The sequence below is a fragment of the Pseudophryne corroboree genome, chromosome 2 (assembly GCF_028390025.1).
Source record: "Pseudophryne corroboree isolate aPseCor3 chromosome 2, aPseCor3.hap2, whole genome shotgun sequence".
Taxonomy (NCBI): domain Eukaryota; kingdom Metazoa; phylum Chordata; class Amphibia; order Anura; family Myobatrachidae; genus Pseudophryne; species Pseudophryne corroboree.
This window is the reverse complement of record NC_086445.1, coordinates 344717787-344740332: the sequence shown is the minus strand read 5'-3', so window position 1 is coordinate 344740332 and position 22546 is coordinate 344717787. Positions and strand designations below refer to the sequence as shown.

Sequence of the window (22546 nt, the reverse complement as noted above, 5' to 3'; positions counted from 1 at the left end):
GCGTTGCCAGGGACCCGGCGGCTATCGTGCGCACGGCGTCCTGGCATTGCTAGGCGCCGTGCGGGGGACAGGGAAGGAGAGAGGCGCGGCGGCCGTGACCGCTGCTCAGTCAGGGCACGACCGAAGACCGCCGCGCCTAACAGTACCCCCCCCCCCTTGAGGAGGGGTTAAAGAACACCTAGAGCCAGGTTTCTGAGGAAACTCCTGCAAGAAAATCCTCTTCAGCTTGGGAGCATGTAAATCTTTATCCAACACCCAAGATCGTTCTTCAGGGCCATAACCTTTCCAGTGGACCAAAAAATAGAGCCGACCCCGAGAAAGCTTAGAATCTAAAACCTTCTCCACCAAGAACTCTTGTTGCCCCTGAACATCCACCAGAGATCTACCCTGGGAAGTCCTCCGAGGAAATCTCCTGGAAGAAAAATACTGTTTCAAAAGAGAACAGTGAAAAGTATTGCCAATTTTGAGAGATCTCGGCAAGCGTAGCCGAAAAGCAACTGGGTTGACCTTCTTGATGATAAGGAATGGTCCAATAAATTTGGGTCCCAATCTAGCCGAAGGTTGTCGGAGCTTGATGTTGCGAGTTGACAACCATACCTTATCTCCCACCTTAAAAGTGCAAGGACGTCGGAGCCTATCAGAAAATTTATTTTCTCGGAAGGCAGCTTTTCTCAAGGCAAGGTGCACCTTTCTCCAAATTGTTCTGAGATGGGAGGTTAAGGTCAACGAGGAGACTGGAGAATGAGGAAAAAAAAGAGTTGGCTCTAGGATGAAAGCCAAAGACTGAAAAGAATGGGGACTCCTTGGTGGAAGAATGACAAGAGTTATTATAAGCAAATTCGGCTAACGGAAGAAATTCAAACCAATCATTCTGGAGTTTGGCCGAATACAACCGTAAATACTGTTTTAATGACTGGTTAACTCGTTCGGTTTGTCCGTTAGATTGTGGATGGTACCGAGATGTTAGAGAGAGTTTCATATTTAATGAGGCACAAAAACGTTTCCAGAAACGAGCAATGAATTGCGGACCCCGATCAGAGACAATATCCCTGGGCAACCCATGGAGCCTGAACACATGACAGAGAAACAAGACTGCCAACCCTTGAGCAGAGGGTAATCGGGGAAGAGCAATGAAATGAGCCATCTTACTAAAACGATCTACTACCACCCAAATGACTCGAAATCCGGCTGAAAGAGGAAGGTCCACCACGAAATCCATGGATATATGTGACCATGGCCTGAGAGGAACGGCTAAACGTACGAGTTGCCCGATCGGCAATGAACGAGGAACCTTATGCCGTGCACAAACCTGACAGGAATGGACGAATTCCCTTACATCTTTAGAAAGACTAGGCCACCACACCGAGCGAGACACTAACTCCAAGGTCTTAGTGATACCTGGATGACCAGAGACTTTGTTGTCATGATACTCAGCTAAATCAGTGCCTCTCAGAAATTCAGGGACAAAGGGACGATCAGCAGGAGTCGGTTTAGGAGCCTGCTGTTGAAGCTGGACTAACTGAGTAAATAAATCCTGTGTGAGGCCTGCCCGGATGACAGATGGTGGAACTATGGGGGTAGTAGCAGGATGGTTATTGTGAACTGGAAGAAAACAACGTGACAGGGCATCAGCTTTAGTATTTTTGGAACCGGGCCTGAAAGTGATAATAAACCTAAAACGAGTAAAAAACAATGCCCAACGTGCCTGCCGAGCATTAAGCCGTTTAGCTGACTCAATATATTGCAGGTTCTTATGGTCAGTAAACACTGTAATAGTATGCCTAGCTCCCTCCAGCCAATGCCTCCACTCCTCGAAAGCCCATTCAACTGCCAGCAATTCTCGATTACCAACGTCATAGTTGGATTCTGCGGAGGAGAATTTCCTGGACATGAAGGCACAAGGGTGTAATTCCTGAGACTCCGGATCTTCCTGAGATAGGATAGCCCCCACTCCAACCTCTGAGGCATCTACCTCGACTATAAAGGGGAGCTCCGGGTTAGGGTGCCTGAGAACAGGAGCCGAGACAAAGGCCTGCTTTAAGGCCCGAAAGGCAGACTCGGCTGCAGGCGACCAATTGGAAGGGTCCGCTCCTTTTTTAGTCAATGCTACTATAGGAGCGACCAAATCAGAAAAGGTATGAATGAACCGCCTATAATAGTTTGCAAACCCTAAAAAGCGCTGAATTGCTTTTAAATTTGTGGGTTGCGCCCAATTAAGGATGGCCTGGAGTTTTTTCGGTTCCATGAAAAATCCCTGGGGAGAAATAATATACCCCAAGAAGGACACTTCCGTGATGTGAAAATCACATTTCTCTAGTTTTGCGTATAAATGATTCTCCCGTAGTTTTTGAAGAACCAGACGCACAAGGGTAATATGTTGTTCCATAGACTCAGAATAAATCAAAATGTCGTCTAAATAAACGACAACAAACTTTCCAAGAAAGTCAGGAAGAACATCATTGATGAGGTCTTGAAATACCGCAGGAGCATTTGACAGCCCAAAGGGCATCACCAGGTATTCATAATGACCCGACTGTGTGCTGAAAGCCGTCTTCCACTCATCCCCAGATCTTATTCGGATGAGATTGTAAGCTCCTCTAAGATCGATTTTTGAGAAGATAACGGCAGAGCGTAACTGATCAAAAAGTACTGAAATCAAAGGCAAAGGGTAGGTGTTTTTAACAGAAATTTTATTCAGAGCCCGAAAATCAATACATGGTCTGAGTGACCCATCTTTTTTCTCAACAAAAAAGAATCCTGCACTCAAAGGAGATTTCGAAGGCCTAATGAAGCCTTTTTTTCAGGCTTTCCTGGATATAATTATCCATAGCCGTGGTTTCTGGCCCGGAGAGGGCATATAATCTCCCTTTAGGTAAAGTGGCCCCGGGAACTAAATCTATAGCGCAGTCATAGGACCGATGGGGAGGCAGAACGTCCGCATTTCCCTTGGAGAACACATCAGCAAAATCCTGATATTCCAGAGGAATAAGTTCTGGGGTAACTGCCGCAACCCGGACAGGATGGGAAATACACTCCTTAACACAAAAAGGACCCCATTGGGAAATCTCCCCAGACCGCCAATCTATGATGGGATTATGAAAGGCAAGCCAGGGGTGACCCAAAACTACTGGAACTGCCGGACAATGTGTAAGGTAAAATTCTATTTCTTCTGAATGTAGAGCCCCCATTGTCAGCAATACTGGAGGTGTGCGGTGAGTAATAACCCCATTGGAAAGCGGACCCCCATCCAAGCCGTGCATGGTGATACATCTATCTAAGGGTATCAGTGGAACGCCTAAAGCCTTAGCCCAAGCTAAATCCATAAAATTTCCTGCAGCTCCACTGTCGACGAAGGCCGACACCAACGAACTGAGGCTGCCAAAGGAAATCTTTACCGGAACTAATAGAGAATTACTAGAGGAGATTAACTGCAGACCCAAGTGAACCCCCTCACAATTCATTTGGTCAGAGCGTTTCCCGGCTTGTTCGGGCAATTACGTGCGATATGTCCCTTACCACCACAATACAAACAAAGACCAGAACTTAACCTTCTGGTTCTTTCCTCTGGGGACAGCCGGGAGAGACCCATTTGCATGGGCTCCTCGACGTCCTCAGGAAAAGTATATACACATGGATTAGGCCTAAAAGTTGTTCCTCTTTCAGCCCTCCGCTCTCGGAGACGACGATCAATTTTAATAGCGAGCTCCATGAGTTTGTCTAGAGTCTCAGGAGTGGGGTACTGAAGGAGACTGTCTTTAATCACTTCCGACAGACCGAGGTGAAACTGACTGCGCAGGGCCGGGTCATTCCAGCCACAGACGTTCGACCAACGGCGAAATTCGGTACAATACACCTCTGCTGGATTTTTGCCTTGCTTAAGGGCACGTAGGTGACTGTCAGCTGATGCTTCTCTATCTGGGTCGTCATATAAGAGGCCTAAGGATTTAAAAAAGGCGTCTACTGATAACAAAGCATCATCATCCGCTCTTAGCCCAAACGCCCAGGTCTGTGGATCACCCTGAAGTAGAGACATCACAATCCCGACCCGCTGAGACTCAGTACCAGAGGAACGGGGCCTTAAACGAAAATAAAGCTTACAAGCTTCCTTAAAATTAAAAAAATCTTTTCGGTTACCCGAAAAACGGTCAGGTAAATGCATCTTTGGTTCTGGAACCATACTCGGGGAGGCTCGCAAAAGATCTTCCTGCGATCTCACCCGAAGAGTAAGGTCCTGAACCATCTGAGTTAATTCCTGTATTTGGTTAATCAAAAGCTGACTGGGGTTTGGCCCTAAACCTGCCAGATTCATGAGGCCGAATTTCTAGGCCCACCAATACAACGGAAAAAATTAAACCCCCCTTTTTTTTTTTTTTTTTTTTGGCCGGTGATAATGTTACGATCCTGATGCTCAGGACAGGGGAGATCTAATGTAGTGAGTCCTGAGCACCAAGACGGAATGCTGTGATTGGGAAATGGGAAGGAAATAGCCCCTAGCACCCTACCTCCGTTGTCTTACCCGTGTTATCAATTCACGCCTGAACGACTATGGTTTCTTGGGCCCATGGCAGCCGCGTTTGAAGGGCGGATTAGGTCTGCCCAACTCCGATGCCCCCTCAGGTCTTAAAGAGAGACAAGGCGTGAACTGAGACAGGGTAATAACAAGGGGACCTCTAACTGAAACAACCACGCTAGGGTCTATAAACTACCTAAAAACTAAACGTATGTGCGGCACGCCGCCAAAGGAAAAGAACTACAAAGAAACCACTGTCCACTCCCCTACACGGCACCGCCGAGTTCCGGGGAGGACAGTGAAAGCGAAAACCTCCGCAAATGCACCAATTCACAGTAAAGTAAACACTAAGCGGCATAGGCCGCAACACGCGGCAGAAGCCGCTACTCACGAAACCGGGCGAGAACCCCAGATGACAAACAGGTTCGCAAGGACTAGAAGGATTCCCAGGACCGGCTTCGGACCTCCAAAGAACCAAAGGGCAGGGAGCAAGATCCACCAAACACGGCTGACAGGAACAGAGTTCTAAAAAAAACAAAACAAAGAAGTGTTGGAAAGTAGACTCTTTTTTGGGAGCACTCTAATTCAGAGGGTGGCAGTGTAATTTATTAATACTGATAAAACCATTTTTATTAGGTAACACATAAAACAAGATTTAAGGAGTATCTACGTGAAAAATTAGAAGCTTTGCGAAAATATAGAAAAGATTATAAATAATACGTGATATCCATATCACAATATACCAGTTGCCGGAAATTAATGGCTGTGGTAACAGAATTCATTAATCATTGCACATTAAGACTCATGTAATGTATGACCATCATTTGTTCAGCAGATTTCCATTGTGGATTATAATAAATGCAGAGAATTAAATCATAGGTCATGTAAGAGTCGGGTACCCAGTAGTATATATGTAGGTGACACTATATAGGGGAGTCAATTTATTGCAGTACCAGGGTGTTCAGAGGTGGTCTTCCATCCTAGTACTAACCCGGCCTTTCACTGCTTAGCTTCCAAGGTCAGAAGAGATTGAGCATCTCCAGTGATGTATGACCGCAAATATTGTACTCACCCTCTTGAGTCACCCAGGTGTATGCAGCCACCTGGTTTAGTCACCCTGTGACATAGCAGCCACAAATGAGATATAAGCATGGGTGACGGCCTGTTTTGTGGAAAAAAGGTTTTTTAAGACCACACAACATCCACAATTAGGACTTGCCTGTCACCATTGCAAACCAATTTTATTGGAGATCCAAGTACCCATTATTTTAGGTGCAGATGACACTATAGGGGAATCAATTTGTTGCAGTACCTGGGTGTTCAAAGGTGGTCACCCACCCTATTACTAGCCCGGCCTTTCACTGCTTAGCTTCCAAGGTCAGAAGAGATTGGGCATCTCCAGTGAGGTATGACCGCAAATATTGTACTCACCCTCCTGAGTCATCCAGGTTTATAAATTGTGATTGACAGAAATTGAGATTTACATATACATATGGTACAATGGTCAAAAAATGAAATGAGATAATGTGCAGCCACCTGGCTTAGTCACCCTGTGACATATCAACCACAGGTAACAGTATACATATGAGTGAAGGCCTGTTATGTGGGTAAAATTCCTGAACACCACACAATGTCCACAATTAGGACTTGCCTTTCACTCCTAGAGACGCCCAGAGGGCACCAGAACGGCCGTGCCAAATTAAACCACTATATAAGTGCAGGATATGATTATGCTGCACAGCCTGAATATGGCAGTAAGTTTTCAAAATAGTCAATTATAATACACCCCTATGCACTAAACCAGACAATAGCTGTGAGATGCCTGATGCCTAGAACCTCAAATGAGTACCTGCGTGATTATAGGAAAGCAGGCTAGGACTAGGTGCTTCTAGATAATTTGCACAATTTTTGATTTGCTTGAGCCTAATGAGCTCTAAGTTCAGAGCGTTTGCTGAAGTTTGCCATTGTTGAATATATAAATTTCAAAAGAGAAACACAGTCAATGATACCTGTAAAGTTATTATTAGCTTGCTATTGATGTTTATAGCAAGTATAGATAATCCCAGCTTTGTATACCTTAATGCTGAAGGTATACAGTCCTTATGGTATTGCTGGTTGGGACAGTTTATCCAGTATTGCTCTTTACCATGGTATAGGAGTGACAAAGTGGCTGGAAAATAAAGTATCACTTCTAATGGCTGCTAATTGCTCAAAGAAAAAAAGAAAAGAAAAAAATGTGCTGACAAGCTGGAGCTATGCGGCCGTTGCCTGGTGACCGTCCAGGACGTGATCAAGCATACAATGCGAAACGTACGTCAGGAGGAAGTACTGCGATCACGTGATGCGCACACGTGACCGCACTAGCCGGAATCCCTAGGACGGTCACCAGGCAACGGCCGCATAGCTCCGTCTCCTGAACGGGGAGACTCCGACCACGCGCCGCTGCAGCCCCTGGAGCCCCTGGAGCACGGGCACGGCAACAGGCGGGTCTTACAGCGACAGCATCAAGATCGGAGCTGTTATCGTATACCCCGCACTTCGTTTTTGCGATCTGCACTTAAACTATTCAGCTTGTCAGCACATTTTTTTCTTTTCTTTTTTTCTTTGAGCAATTAGCAGCCATTAGAAGTGATACTTTATTTTCCAGCCACTTTGTCACTCCTATACCATGGTAAAGAGCAATACTGGATAAACTGTCCCAACCAGCAATACCATAAGGACTGTATACCTTCAGCATTAAGGTATACAAAGCTGGGATTATCTATACTTGCTATAAACATCAATAGCAAGCTAATAATAACTTTACAGGTATCATTGACTGTGTTTCTCTTTTGAAATTTATATATTCAACAATGGCAAACTTCAGCAAACGCTCTGAACTTAGAGCTCATTAGGCTCAAGCAAATCAAAAATTGTGCAAATTATCTACAAGCACCTAGTCCTAGCCTGCTTTCCTATAATCACGCAGGTACTCATTTGAGGTTCTAGGCATCAGGCATCTCATAGCTATTGTCTGGTTTAGTGCATAGGGGTGTATTATAATTGACTATTTTGAAAACTTACTGCCATATTCAGGCTGTGCAGCATAATCATATCCTGCACTTATATAGTGGTTTAATTTGGCACGGCCGTTCTGGTGCCCTCTGGGCGTTTCTAGGAGTGAAAGGCAAGTCCTAATTGTGGACATTGTGTGGTGTTCAGGAATTTTACCCACATAATAGGCCTTCACTCATATGTATACTGTTATCTGTGGTTGATATGTCACAGGGTGACTAAGCCAGGTGGCTGCACATTATCTCATTTCATTTTTTGACCATTGTACCATGGCCCTCATTCCGAGTTGTTCGCTCGGTAAAAATCTTCGCATCGCAGCGATTTTCCGCTTAATGCGCATGCGCAATGTTCGCACTGCGACTGCGCCAAGTAAATTTGCTATGCAGTTAGTAATTTTACTCACGGCTTTTTCATCGTTCTGGCGATCGTAATGTGATTGACAGGAAATGGGTGTTACTGGGCGGAAACAGGCCGTTTTATGGGCGTGTGGGAAAAAACGCTACCGTTTCCGGAAAAAACGCAGGAGTGGCCGGAGAAACGGAGGAGTGTCTGGGCGAACGCTGGGTGTGTTTGTGACGTCAAACCAGGAACGACAAGCACTGAACTGATCGCAGATGCCGAGTAAGTCTGAAGCTACTCAGAAACTGCTACGAGGTGTGTAATCGCAATATTGCGATTACTTCGTTCGCAATTTTAAGATGCTAAGATTCACTCCCAGTAGGCGGCGGCTTAGCGTGAGCAACTCTGCTAAAATCGCCTTGCGAGCGAACAACTCGGAATGAGGGCCCATATGTATATATAAATCTCAATTTCTGTCAATCACAATTTATAAACCTGGATGACTCAGGAGGGTGAGTACAATATTTGCGGTCATACCTCACTGGAGATGCCCAATCTCTTCTGACCTTGAAAGCTAAGCAGTGAAAGGCCGGGCTAGTAATAGGATGGGTGACCACCTTTGAACACCCAGGTACTGCAACAAATTGATTCCCCTATAGTGTCATCTGCACCTAAAATATTGGGTACTTGGATCTCCAAAAAATTGGTTTGCAACAGTGAAAGGCAAGTCCTAATTGTGGATGTTGGGTGGTCTTAAAAAACCTTTTTTCCACAAAACAGGCCGTCACCCATGCTTATATCTCATTTGTGGCTGCTATGTCACAGGGTGACTAAACCAGGTGGCTGCATACACCTGGGTGACTCAAGAGGGTGAGTACAATATTTGCGGTCATACATCACTGGAGATGCCCAATCTCTTCTGACCTTGGAAGCTAAGCAGTGAAAGGCTGGGTTAGTACTAGGATGGGAGACCACCTCTGAACACCTTGGTACTGCAATAAATTGACTCCCCTATATAGTGTCACCTACATATATACTACTGGGTACCCAACTCTTACATGACCTATGATTTAATTCTCTGCATTTATTATAATCCACAATGGATATCTGCTGAACAAATGATGGTCATACATTACATGAGTCTTAATGTGCAATGATTAATGAATTCTGTTACCACAGCCATTAATTTCCGGCAACTGGTATATTGTGATATGGATATCACGTATTATTTATAAACTTTTCTATATTTTCGCAAAGCTTCTAATTTTTCACGTAGATACTCCTTAAATCTTATTTTATGTGTTACCTAATAAAAATGGTTTTATCAGTATTAATAAATTACACTGCCACCCTCTGAATTAGAGTGCTCCCAAAAAAGAGTCTACTTTCCAACACTTCTTTGTTTTGTTTGTTCTTGACTGTTTAAATTTGACTCTTGGGAGCACCACTGAAAGCAACAATTATTGGTATTAGGATTGATTATCCACATACCCCTAGTTGCTATATCTAGAAGCAATTCAGGGATAATTCAGTTTTTCAGAGGCTACTATTTATCAGATTGAGGACTTGTGCGGTTCCCAATACTTTTCTTCAGGAACAGAGTTCTGCAAGGCAGGAACAGCATACAAGAAGCTATCACCGGCGGGGCTGCAGTGTGCTGGCTCACATAAAAAGGCCCTGCTGGCCAATAACAGGAGGGCCAGCAGGACCAGCCCCAGACCCTAATTACTAGTTGCCGTGCAGCTGCCCTGCTGCACGAGCAACCTAATTAACTATTCTTAGCAACGGGGAACGCGGTCCACCTGTGGCGTCCCCGTTGCTATGCACCCGGCGGCCCTGCACGCACGGCGTCCTGCGTTGCCAGGGACCTGGCGGCTGTCGTGCGCACGGCGTCCTGGCATTGCTAGGCGCTGTGCGGGGGACAGGGAAGGAGAGAGGCGCAGCGGCCGTGACCGCTGCTCAGTCAGGGCACGGCCGAAGACCGCCGCGCCTAACAGATTTGAGTGCCATCAGCATAGAGGTGATTTTGAAAGTTAAAAGAACTAATGACTTCACCTAAAAAGGACGTATAGAGAGAGAAAAGGAGAGGACCAAGAACAGAGCCTTGGGGAACACCAACAGTTAGTGGAAGTGGGGGGGAGGTAGAGTCATGAGAGGAGATAGAGAAGAAACGATCAGAGAGGTAGGAGGACAGCCAGGAAAGGGCAGTATCATGCAGACCAAGAGAGTGAAGGATTTGCAGAAGGAGAGGGTTGTCCACAGTGTCAAAAGCAGCAGAGAGGTCAAGAAGAATAAGCGGAGAGTAGTGGCCCTTAGATTTGGCTGCATGGAGGTCATTGCAGACTTTTATGAGGGCAGTTTCAGTAGAGTGGAGAGAACGGAAACCAGACTGGAATGGGTCAAGCAGTGAGTGAGAGGAAAGAAACGCAGTGAGGCAATTATAGACAATACGCTCTAGGAGGTTGGAGGCAAAAGGGAGGAGAGAGATGGGTCGATAGTTGGAGAGGGTGTTTGGATCAAGGGTAGGTTTTTTAAGAATAGGGGAGACAAGCGCATGCTTGAAGGCAGAGGGGACAGTGCCTGATGAGAGGGAAAGATTGAGAAGGTGGGCAAGATGGGAACAGGCAGAAGGAGAGAGGTAGCGGACGAGGTGGGAGGGGATAGTGTCAAGTGGGGAGGTGGTGGTGGGTGAACAGATGAGGGCCATGACTTCCTCACCAGATACATGGGAGAAAGATGTCAGAGTTGGTGAGAGGGAAGGGTTCGCAAGGGATGGGTGGTGGTTGGTTGCTGGTCTGGTGGGATGTGATGTCCTGACGTATGGAGTCAATCTTGGATGTGAAATACTGTAAGTAGCAAAGTCAAGAGCAGACAATGAGGAAGGGAGAGGAGGTGGTGGTGGGCAGAGGAGGGAGATAACAGTGGCAAAGAGGCGCCAGGGGTTGGAAGACTGGGTAGAGATGAGAATTTTGAAGTATTATTGTTTAGCGAGGGAAAGGGCAGCACTGAAGGATGAGAGCATAAATTTGAAATGGAGGAAGTCTGCCATAGAGCGTGATTTCCTCCACTGTCGTGAGCATTTTTGAAGATATCTGGTGCATTTAGTGTGCCAGGGTTGAGGTGTTGATTTGTGAGGGGGAATAGTGGTTGGTGGAGCAACAGAGTCAAGAGTCGAAGTAAGAGATGCATTGTATAGGGATGTGGCTTGTTCAGGGCATGCAAGAGAGAGAAGAGGAGAGAGAAGTGAGTCGAACAGTGAGGATAGGGATGAGGTGTCAATAGCCTCAATGTTACGCTTAGTGATGGTAGCCTCAGGAGGGAGAGATGGGGAAGCAGAGATAGATAAATTGAAAGAGAGCAGGTGGTGGTCAGAGAGGGGAAAAGGGGAATTGGAGAAATGAGAAATATCACAGCGGTGAGTGAAAATTAGATCCAGTGAGCTCCCGTTCACATGGGAGGATGAGGAGGTACACTGGGAGAGACCAAGTGAAGAGGTGAGGTTAAGGAGTCTAGAGGCAGGTGATTTTGTGGGGTTATCGATAGGGATGATGAAATCACCTAGGATAATGGAGGGAATGTCAGAAGAGAGGAAGTGAGGTAGCCAGGAAGCAAAGTTGTCAAGGAATTTGGAGGAAATGTCAGGTGGACGGTAAATGACAGCAACTCGAAGATTAGTAGGTTGGTAGAGGTGTATCACATGGACCTCAAATGTAGAGAATGTAAGGGATGGTTCTGGAGGTATAAGTTGGTATGTGCAGCTAGAGGGTAAAAGGAGCCCAACACCACCACCATGACGACCCCCGGGTCGGGGTGTGTGTGAGAATGTGAGGCCCCCAGCAGAGAAAGCAGCAGGAGAAGTGGTGTCATAGGGAGTAATCCAGGTTTCTGTAATGGCCAGGAGATGCAGGGAGTTGGAAATGAAAAGGTCAGGAGTGGGTGCCAGTTTGTTGCAAACTGATCTGGCATTCCAGAGGGCACAGGATAGGGGGTATGAGTTTGTGGGAGAGATGTGAATGAGATTATCATGATAGCTGTAGCGTTGAGGTAAGATTAATTTGGAAGGAAGGGATATAGAGGGTGTAATGATGGTGCATGGCTCCTTGGCTAGGAAGGGAGACTGCAGGAGTGAAGCAGGGAGGAAGTGTAGTATGGTAGTGGTGGAGGAGACATACAATTATGTATCTGGTATAGCAGGTCACCCTCAATTCAAACTTATTGCCCCTTTGCCTGTTACTTTTACTTTGTCTCCATAGTTTATCATAAGAGTAACATGTAGTCTACTATCTTCCTTTTAAAAGGACACTGGATTCCCCTTATCTTTTGGAGATGGCAAACCAGACTTCTTATCAAGGAGTGTCGTGGTTCCTATCAGGGCTGCAATCAGAAATTGTGGGGCCCGGGACTGACAACATAGACAGGTCCCCCAACCCCAACACACGCACACTGCTTTTATAGCTGCACACACACACTTCCCCCATAGCCTCACACACACATGCACACTGCCCCCATAGCCACACACACACACTGCCACCATAGCCACACACATTGCCACCATAGCCACACACACATGCGCACTGCCGCCAGAGCTGCACGCACACACACACACACACTGCCCCAATAGCCTCACACACACACACACACTGTCCCCTTAGCCACACACAGACTGCCACAATAGTCACACACACACACACACACACACACACACACACACACACACACACACACACACACACACACACACACCCATAATAGCCACACACACACTGCCCCCATAGCAACACACACACACACACACACACACACACACACACACACACACACACACACACACATTGCCCTCATAGCTGCAATCCACACGCAAACACACACATAAGATTTCATTGCAATTTCCGGCCCTTCACCCAAGCATCCTTCTTTCTTACTTGTCCAGCACCGCGTCCCATAGCCAGAACATACAGCACCTGCAGCCAGCCAACCCAGCACTATTCCTACCTGCCTGCCTCCTCCAGTGTTGATCCCCGCAGTCAGAAACACACAGAACCCGCAGCCTGCTAGCCCATCACTCTTTCTGCCTGCCTCGTCCAGCGCTGGTCCCCAATGCCAGAGCTGCACAGCACCCACACCTCACCATTTTTTCTGCCTGCCTCCTTCTTCTTCCTGAGATGCTGTGCTGCTCCTCTCCATTGCCAGAAGGTAGCTGCCTGTTCACGCTGCCCCACACAACCTGTTGACTATTTCCTGGCTGATATCTGGAGACTGCAAATGTCAGTGGTAGGAGCCAGAGGTAGACCCCCAGGGACCCACATCTGTCTGGGCCTGGGTTCCAAGCCCAGCAGTCACCCCCTGATGGTGGCCCTGGTTCCTATACTCAGGGCTGGATTTACCACAATGCAACCTAGGTACATGCCTAGGGCCCAGTAGGTACCAAGGGGCCTGTGACTGGGCTTGGCTGGGGGCAGTGTGGCATGTCCCCCACGGGCCAGAACAGCCTTGGGTCATTTGAGCTGGCAAAATCCTGGCCCCTTTCATGTATTTTTATTAATGGTGGAGGGTGAGAACTGAATGACAATCTGGTCCGTAGGAAGACCACAGCCTATGATTCTCTGCCACTTCAGACTCTTTAAGACAGTAATTTTCAACCTTTTTCAACTCGTGGCACACCGACAAGACTTTAAAATTGCCAAGGCACACCATCGGTGTGCCATGGGGGAAAAGACATTGGCTCCTACAGTTATTGGTCACTGTGACAGGACGGTCCCGTACGAAAGCACTTGCCGCTTTCGCGTCCCGTTGGCTGCGCACAGAATGGAAGGTCAAGTCACACGAGGCCTGACCACATAGGGGATTCCCGCTTACCGTCAGTAACCGCCTGTTACTGACTCCACCCACTGCGCTGTGGGCGGGTTTGTGCTGCCACCACCAAACTCCTAACCTGCCGTGGCGTTTGGAACCACGGTTCTGCTCTGTATGTGCCAACGCACTGCCTTACCACACCTGTGTGGTGGTGACGAATCCCCACTAGCCACTTGCTAGGCCTCTACCGGTAGCTGGCGGAAGGCGGAACTTGGAGACGTTAGGTGCTTCCCTGGACAGCCGGAGGACGGGGCTATGGTTGGCATAACCCTGTAGGTCACAAGATGAAGCAGTCTTCTTGAGGCAATGATGTTTATTTGCTCAATGATAACCTTTAAAAAGGCTCCTCCCTATTGCTAGGGGCAACAGCATACAATCAGATGTTTCAGCAGAATAAAGATGGTACAATACAATCTCTATGGGCCAACTGCCCTCCTTTTATCCCACTCCAATACACATTACCACAGGGGGTAAGCCCGCCCTGTGGTGTACAACCAATCAATGTTTACCCATGAGCTGTGCATGCCTTGGTCACATGCACAGCTAACATTGTTACAGTGGGGAGTGGTCATTCTCCTTTGACTGTCCCATCCTGGAGGATCAGGATATGCCCCGGTGCCGTTCAGTCTAGGCTGGGGGAAGTTTTCCCTCCTAAACTGACTTCCAGAAACCTGCCCGGGACCCAGCCCACTGCCTGCAGCCTGGATTTGGGCTCCAGAGCTGAGCTGGGCAGCCTGGCTCCCCGGTCCAGGTTTCCAGGCCACTACGGGTGATCTCCATGGAGCTCCAGAAAACCACTCAGCTTGTTTCACAGCTGAGCTTCTTCTCTTTCTCCCAATGCCCCTTTAAAGTGTGAGGCTGGATGGGAAAGTATTCAGTTTTTGGAGAAAAGGTCTGGGAGAATCCATCAGCCTGCACAGCCATGGATTCCCCCCTCCTGGGACACACAACCAAGTAAGTGCAATTTACCTTTAAATACATCACATTTAAATACATGTGTTTCCCTTTAAATACACTCTGAGCCTGCACAGGCTCCACATACCTAGGCACTGCAGTGCCTTACAACACTCTAGATATGTTATACATTTAAAACAATGTGCTTATTCTGCCCAGCGCTGGGCTACCTTAATCCTGCAGCCTGGGGGACCGCTGGGCTCTCCCCAGGGGCAGCAGGACACACTGGGAGCTAGAAGCACGCTGGGGTGTTGGCTGCAGCAGGGGCTAACTTCCACATGCCCTGCTGCTGCCCTCCGTCCCCCAGCGTGGCTGAAATCGCCGCCTCGCCGCAGCCCCCCGATCCGGGGCTGCGGCGCACCCCCCTTCTGAAACCAGGCGGCTCGGGACGCTGATCCCGGCCGCCGTGGCTCTGTGCCGCTGGAGTGCTGAGGCGCAGGGAGCTACGCTCCCTGTCCCCAGCGTCCAGTTGCCCTCACATGCCTCCGCCGATAGGGAGCCCGTGTGCGGCGCACCCCTCAGCATCGCTGCAGCCCGGGACGAGCTCGTCCCGGCGGCTGCGCTCTGCCAGTCATGTAGCGCTGAGGCACCGGGAGCAGAGCTCCCGTCCCCCAGCGACGGCACCCACAGAGAGCGCTGCAGCGGGAGTGGATCTCCCGCCTGCAGCGGCTCTCCCTTCTCCCCGGCGCGCACACAGCTAGTGCGCCCGGGGCTGCTCCCGGACTCTGGTGGTCAGCGGCTCCCCTCTCCCCCGGCGCGCACACACTGCTCAGCGCGCCGGGGGCTGCCCTCACTGCCGTGGTCTCCGGAGAGGTCCGGGACCACGGCACACATTTAAAAATACATATTTAAAACATTTATAAAACACGGCGCCTAGCGCCCACAATATTTTAAACCTGGCGCCAAGCGCCCATTGTCTTTAAAATGGCGCCGGGCACTAGGGGTTAACCCATTCAGTGCCGCGGCGGCCATTTTTCCACGCGGCTGGGGCCTCTCCGGCCACAGTCACTATAGGTCATGGGCCACTCGCGGAAGTGCATAACGCTGCCCGAGCTGGCTTTTGATTGCAGCTGGCGGTGGGTCTCTCTGGCTGGTGGGTGGCAGTGGATCTCTCTGGCGGGCAGCAGTGGTGGTCATCTGTGGCTGGCAGCAGCACACCTAGAGACCGCTCGTGCAGCGCCACAGTGGTTGAAAATTGCTGCTCTAAGACTACGTTACCGGCAATGAAGTACCGAGTGCCCGGCCCGCTGCGATAGACAATTTGATGTTTTCAGCTCCCTCTCCTCCATTACAGAAACTGGTGTGTAAAAATTAGATTTTAAACCTACCGGTAAATCTTTTTCTCCTAGTTCGTAGAGGATGCTGGGGACTCCGTAAGGACCATGGGGAATAGACGGGCTCCGCAGGAGACATGGGCACTAAAAAGAACTTTAGATATGGGTGTGCACTGGCTCCTCCCTCTATGCCCCTCCTCCAGACCTCAGTTAGAAAACTGTGCACAGAGGAGACGGACAGTACGAGGAAAGGATTTTTGTTAATCTAAGGGCAAGATCCATACCAGCCCACACCATCCACACCGTATAACATGGAATATACGAACCAGTTAACAGTATGAAACAAAACAGCATCAGCCCGAGACTGATCAAAACTGTAACATAACCCTTATGTAAGCCAAAACTATATACAAGTCTTGCAGAATCTAGTCCGCACTGGGACGGGCGCCCAGCATCCTCTACAGACTAGGAGAAAAAGATTTACCGGTAGGTTTAAAATCTTATTTTCTCTTACGTCCTAGAGGATGCTGGGGACTCCGTAAGGACCATGGGGATTATACCAAAGCTCCAAAACGGGCGGGAGAGTGCGGATGACTCTGCAGCACCGATTGAGCAAACATGAGGTCCTCATCAGCCAGGGTATCAAACTTGTAGAATTTTGCAAAGGTGTTTGAACCCAACCAAGTCGCCGCTCGGCAGAGCTGTAATGCCGAGACACCTCGGGCAGCCGCCCAAGAAGAGCCCACCTTCCTAGTGGAATGGGCCTTTACTGAATTTGGTAACGGCAATCCAGCCGTAGAATGAGCCTGCTAAATCGTGTTACAGATCCAACGAGCAATAGTCTGCTTAGAAGCTGGAGCGCCAACCTTGTTGGCTGCATACAGGAAAAACAGTGCCTCTGTTTTTCCAACCCGAGCCGTTCTGGCTACATACATTTTCAATGCCCTGACCACATTAAGGGACTCGGAATCCTCCAAGCCCCGGGTAGCCACAGGCACCACAATAGGTTGGTTCATATGAAAAAAGGAAACCACCTTAGGCAAAAATTGAGGACGAGTCCGCAACTCAGCTCTATCCACATGGAAGATCAGATAGGGGCTTTTGTGAGAAAAAAGCCTCTAACTCAGATACTCTCCTAGCAGATGCCAAGGCCAACAACATGACCACTTTCCAAGTGAGATACTTTAATTCCACCGTTTGAAGCGGCTCAAATCAGTGAGACTTAAGGAACCGTAACACCACGGTAAGGTCCCATAGTGCCACTGGAGGCACAAAAGGAGGCTGGATATGCAGCACTCCCTTCACAAAAGTCTGGACTTCTGGGAGAGAAGCCAATTCCTTCTGAAAGAAAATGGATAGGGCCGAAATCTGAACTTTAATGAAGCCTAATTTTAGGCACAAATTCACTCCAGTCTGGAGGAAGTGAAGAAAACGGCCCAGGTGGAATTCTTCCGGAGGAGCATTCTTGGACTCACACCAAGACACATACTTCCTCCAAATACGGTGATAATGTTTCGCCGTCACCTCCTTCCTAGCCTTCATCAGAGTAGGAATGACCTCATCCGGAATGCCCTTTTCAGCTAGGATCCGTCGTTCAACCTCCAAGCCGTCAAACGCAGCCGCGGTAAGTCTTGGAATAGACAGGGCCCCTGTTGCAACAGGTCCTCTCTGAGAGGAAGAGGCCATGGATCTTCTGTGAGCATTTCCTCTTGGAAGCTTCTTGGTGATGCGTGACGACATCATGTCTATTTGAGGCAGCCCCCACTGACTTGTAATCTCTGCAAAGACTTCCAGATGAAGTCCTCACTCTCCGGGATGTAGATCGTGTCTGCTGAGGAAGTCTACTTCCCAGTTGTCCACTCCCGGAATGAAGACTGCTGTCAGAGCGCTTACATGATTTTCCGCCCAGCGAAGAATCCTGGTGGCTTCTGCCATTGCCACTCTGCTCTTTGTTCCGCCTTGGTGGTTTACATGAGCCACTGCGGTGATGTTGTCTGACTGAATCAGAACCGGTAGGTCGCGAAGCAAATTCTCCGCTTGACGAAGGCCGTTGTATATGGCCCTTAATTCCAGTACGTTGATGTGTAGACCCAGTCTCCTGGCTTGACCACAGACCTTGGAAGTTTCTTCCCTGTGTGACTGCTCCCCATCCTCGGAGGCTCGCGTCCGTGGTTACCAGAACCCAGTCCTGAATGCCGAACCTGCGACCCTCTAGAAGGTGAGCACTCTGCAGCCACCACAGGAGAGATACCCTGGCCATTGGGGACAGGCTGATCATCTGGTGTATATGTAGATGTGACCCGACCACTTTTCCAGAAGGTCCCACTGAAAAGTCCTCGCATGGAATCTGCCGAATGGAATGGCCTTGTAAGATGCCACCATCTTTCCCAGAACTCAAGTGCATTGATGCACCGACACCCTTTTCGGCTTCAACAGGTCCCTGACCAAGCTCTGGAGTTCCTGGGCCTTTTCCATCGGGAGAAAAACCCTTTTCTGTTCTGTATCCAGAATCATGCCTAAGAAAGGCAATCGGTTCGTTGGAACCAACTGTGACTTTGGTAGATTGAGAATCCAGCCGTGCTGCTGCAACACCCTCAGGGAGAGTGATACGCTGTTCAGCAACTGCTCTCTTGATCTCGCTTTTATTAGGAAATCGTCCAAGTACGGGATAATTGTAACTCTCTGCCTGCGCAGGAGCACCATCATTTCCGCCATTACTTTGGTGAAAACCCTCGGGGCCGTGGAAAGCCCAAACGGCAACGTCTGACATTGGTAATGACAATCCTGAACAGCAAATCTCAGGAACGCCTGATGAGGAGGATATATGGGTATATGGGGACATGAAGGTATGCATCCTTTATGTCCAGGGACACCATATTATCCCCCCCTCCAGGCTGGCGATGACCGCTCTGAGCGATTCCATCTTGAACTTGAACCTTTTTAAGTATAGGTTTAAGGATTTTAAATTCAGAATGGGTCTGACCGAACCGTCCAGTTTCGGGACCACAAACAGGGTTGAGTAATACCCCATCCCATGCTGAAGCAGGGGAACTTTGACCACCACTTGTTGAAGACACAATTTTTGAATCGCATTTAAAACTACCTCCCTCTCTGGGGAAAAAGCCGGTAGGGCCGATTTGAAAAACCGGCGAGGAGGCACCTCTTCGAATTCCAGCCTGTAACCCTGGGAAACAATGTCCATTGCCCAGGGATCCACCTGTGATTGAACCGAGACATGGCTGAAAAGTCGAAGACGTGCCCCCACTGGGGCGGACTCCCTCAGCGGAGCCCCAGCGTCATGCAGTGGATTTTGTAGAAGCCGGGGAGGACTTCTGCTCCTGGGAACTAGCTGTAGTTGGCAGCTTTTTCCCCTTGCCCTTACCTCTGCCAAGAAAGGAAGATCCCCGTACTCTCTTGGATTTATGCGACCGAAAGGACTGCATCTGATAATGTGGCGTTTATTTAGGCTGTGAGGAAACATAAGGCAAAAAAGTTGATTTACCTGCAGTAGCTGTGGAAACCAGGTCCGTGAGACCTTCCCCAAACAATTCCTCACCCTTGTAAGGCAAAACCTCCATATGCCTCTTCGAGTCGGCATCACCCGTCCATTGTCGGGTCCATAGGGCTCGCCTAGCAGAAATCGCCATAGCGTTGGCTCTGGAACCCAGTAGGCCCACGTCTCTCTGAGCATCCCTCATATATAGGACCGCATCCTTAATATGACCCAGGGTCAATAAAATGGTTTCCTTATCCAGCGTATCAATATCAGCAGATAAGGTATCTGTCCACGCTGCTACAGCGCTACAAACCCAAGCCGACGCTATACCAGTATGTGTGTAAATTAACTTCAAGGTAGTCTCCTGCCTGCGATCAGCAGGATCCTTGAGGGTTGCGGTATCTTGAGATGGCAGCGCTACCTTTTTGGATAAGCGTGTCAACGCTTTGTCCACCCTTGGGGAGGATTCCCACCGTATCCTATCCTTAGCCGGGAAAGGATACGCCATAAGAATCCTTTTGGGAATCTGCAGTTTCTTGTCTGGAGTTACCCAAGCCCTTTCAAACAACTCATTTAGCTCATGTGAAGGGGGAAAAGTAACCTCAGGCTTCTTTTCTTTAAACATGTGGACCCTCGTGTCCGGTACAGAGGGGTCATCAGTGATATGCAACACATCTTTTATTGCAATAATCATATAATGAATACTTTTAGCCAATTTTGGCTGCAACTTCGCATCATCGTAGTCGACACTGGAGTCAGAATCCGTGTCGGTATCAGTGTCTACTACTTTGGATAGTGGGCACTTTTGAGACCCAGAAGGTCCATGTGACATAGTGAAAGGCAGGGCTTGACTCCCTGTACATTCCCTGGACTCTGCTTTGTCCAACCTTTTGTGTAATAAATTCACATTTGCATTTAAAACATTCCACATATCCAACCAGTCAGGTGTCAGCGTTGCCGACGGAGACACCACACTCATTTGCTCCACCTCCTCCCTAGAAGAGCCTTCCGCTTCAGACACACGCGTACCGACACCCCACACACTCAGGTAAATCTCTAATCTGGAGACAGTTCCCCAACAAGGCCCTTTGGAGAGACAGAGAGAGAGTATGTGTTATGCACACCAGTGCCAGCAGGAATGTACTGGTGTCTGAACGGCGAGGGAAGCAAAACAAATGAACTCACAGACAGACTGGGGAATATGACATTACATACACAGAAGGTGATAGGGTAACAAAATAAACACAAAGTGAACAGAGAAGCCCAAAGGCTAAGAAACTGGGTGTCTTTCTAGTATTAGGAATGCTCAGATGGAAAGAAGCGAGATGTAGTGATTTAATACGTAGAGAACCCGAAATGCTGTTGCTAAGGGCAACAGCAAAACTCTAAAGGGTTACCAACGGGTGTGGCAGTAAACTCCTTGGTCAGAGATGGAATAATAGACACAAGGAGAGTCTCCACAATCCTAGTCCTCACTTGCAGTGCACTGGTTCAGCTTACTGCCACTAAACTGACACCTGAACACCTTGCACAGTGAGAAAGGATTTTGGCAGGCAAGTCTGAGAATACAGCCGCAAACTTGCTAGGTTCACAGAGTAGCAAAAGAACCCCAGCAGGTTAAACGACTGACTCCAGTCTTACTGCTAGGTCTGGATTGGCAGAGTGTAATACCAAATCCCAAGGCCTATTTGCAGTAAGCAACAAACAAATACAAAGTTTACACAGTACTAGCTAGCTTTCAGGAACTGACTAACCAACAAAGATTCAGCAGCATCTGCCTAACCTGAGAAGAGGGTTTATATAGCAGGTGCTGTCCACGCCCCACTCAGGCCTCACAGACTGAGCACAAAAACCAGCACCGGATCCCCTGCCGTGCACAGAGCCTGTAACAACTGCACAGCAAAAGACCCGAACCGGAGTATCAGCTACGCTCAGGTTACTCCGCTAGCACTTGTCTCCCGGTTGCCATGACGACGTGGCAGCACAGAGCAGGAGACCCTAACAGTACCCCCCCTCTGACGAGGGGTCAAAGAACCCCTACCACTGGGTTTATCGGGGAACTGCGAGAAGAAAGAGCGTAACAGTCTGGGGGCATGAAGATCACAACTGCGCACCCACGACCGCTCCTCCGGGCCATACCCCTTCCAGTGCACCAAAAATGACAGCCGACCCCGAACCATCTTGGAGTTAAGAATCCTTTCAACAACAAACTCCCTCTGGCCACGTATCAGAAGAGGGGAAGGTCTTCCACTGGAAGAAGGATTACTAATCGCCCGTTTTAAAAGGGAACAATGAAATGTTTTATTGATACCCAAAGAACGGGGTAGATCTAACTGAAATGCCACCGGATTGATAACCCTAGTGATCTTATAAGGACCGATGAACCGGGGGCCTAACTTATGAGATGGCTGTCTCAACTTCAAATTCTTGGTAGACAACCAGACGAAGTCTCCTAATTTGAAGCTGCAGGGTCTTTTCCGCTTATCAAAAACCCTTTTGGTCACTAATGACACAGACACAAGGGCTTTCTTCACTTTCCTCCAAATACCCCTAAGGGCCGAAACCACAGAGGAACCACCAGGCGTGGAGTCCAGGGGGTCAAAAGAATTGGCCTTAGGATGATGCCCATACACACAAAGGAAGGGAGAGATCCCTGTAGCAGAGTGAGCCGCGTTGTTATAGGCAAACTCCGCCATGGACAGATGAGCAACCCAGTCAGTCTGACACTTGGAGACATAACACCTGAGGAACTGCTCCAAGGACTGGTTCACCCTTTCAGTCTGCCCATTAGACTGCGGATGGTAGCCTGACGACAAGCTGACAGAAATCTGGAGATCGGAACAAAATGCCCTCCAGAATTTGGCCACAAACTGGGATCCGCGGTCAGAGACCACACCAAGTGGCAACCCGTGGAGGCGCACAACATGCAGCATAAATAATTCAGACAGGTGTCTGGCCGATGGCAGCCCAACCAATGGAACGAAGTGCGCCATCTTCGAAAACCTGTCAACGACAACCCAGATGGCTGTCATCCCCGAGGATTTGGGCAAGTCCACCACAAAATCC

At 48.6% G+C, this 22546-nt stretch overlaps 4 pseudogenes; 2 read left to right on the top strand and 2 right to left on the bottom strand.

Moving 5' to 3' along the window:
- Positions 1–5451: 5451 nt before the first annotated feature.
- On the bottom strand, positions 5452–5571 carry LOC135052077 (5S ribosomal RNA; annotated as a pseudogene).
- Positions 5572–5810: 239 nt separating this feature from the next.
- LOC135051996 (5S ribosomal RNA) lies at positions 5811–5930 on the bottom strand (annotated as a pseudogene).
- Positions 5931–8426: 2496 nt separating this feature from the next.
- LOC135052271 (5S ribosomal RNA) lies at positions 8427–8546 on the top strand (annotated as a pseudogene).
- A 238-nt stretch (positions 8547–8784) lies between these two features.
- On the top strand, positions 8785–8904 carry LOC135051735 (5S ribosomal RNA; annotated as a pseudogene).
- The last annotated feature ends 13642 nt before the right edge of the window (positions 8905–22546 follow it).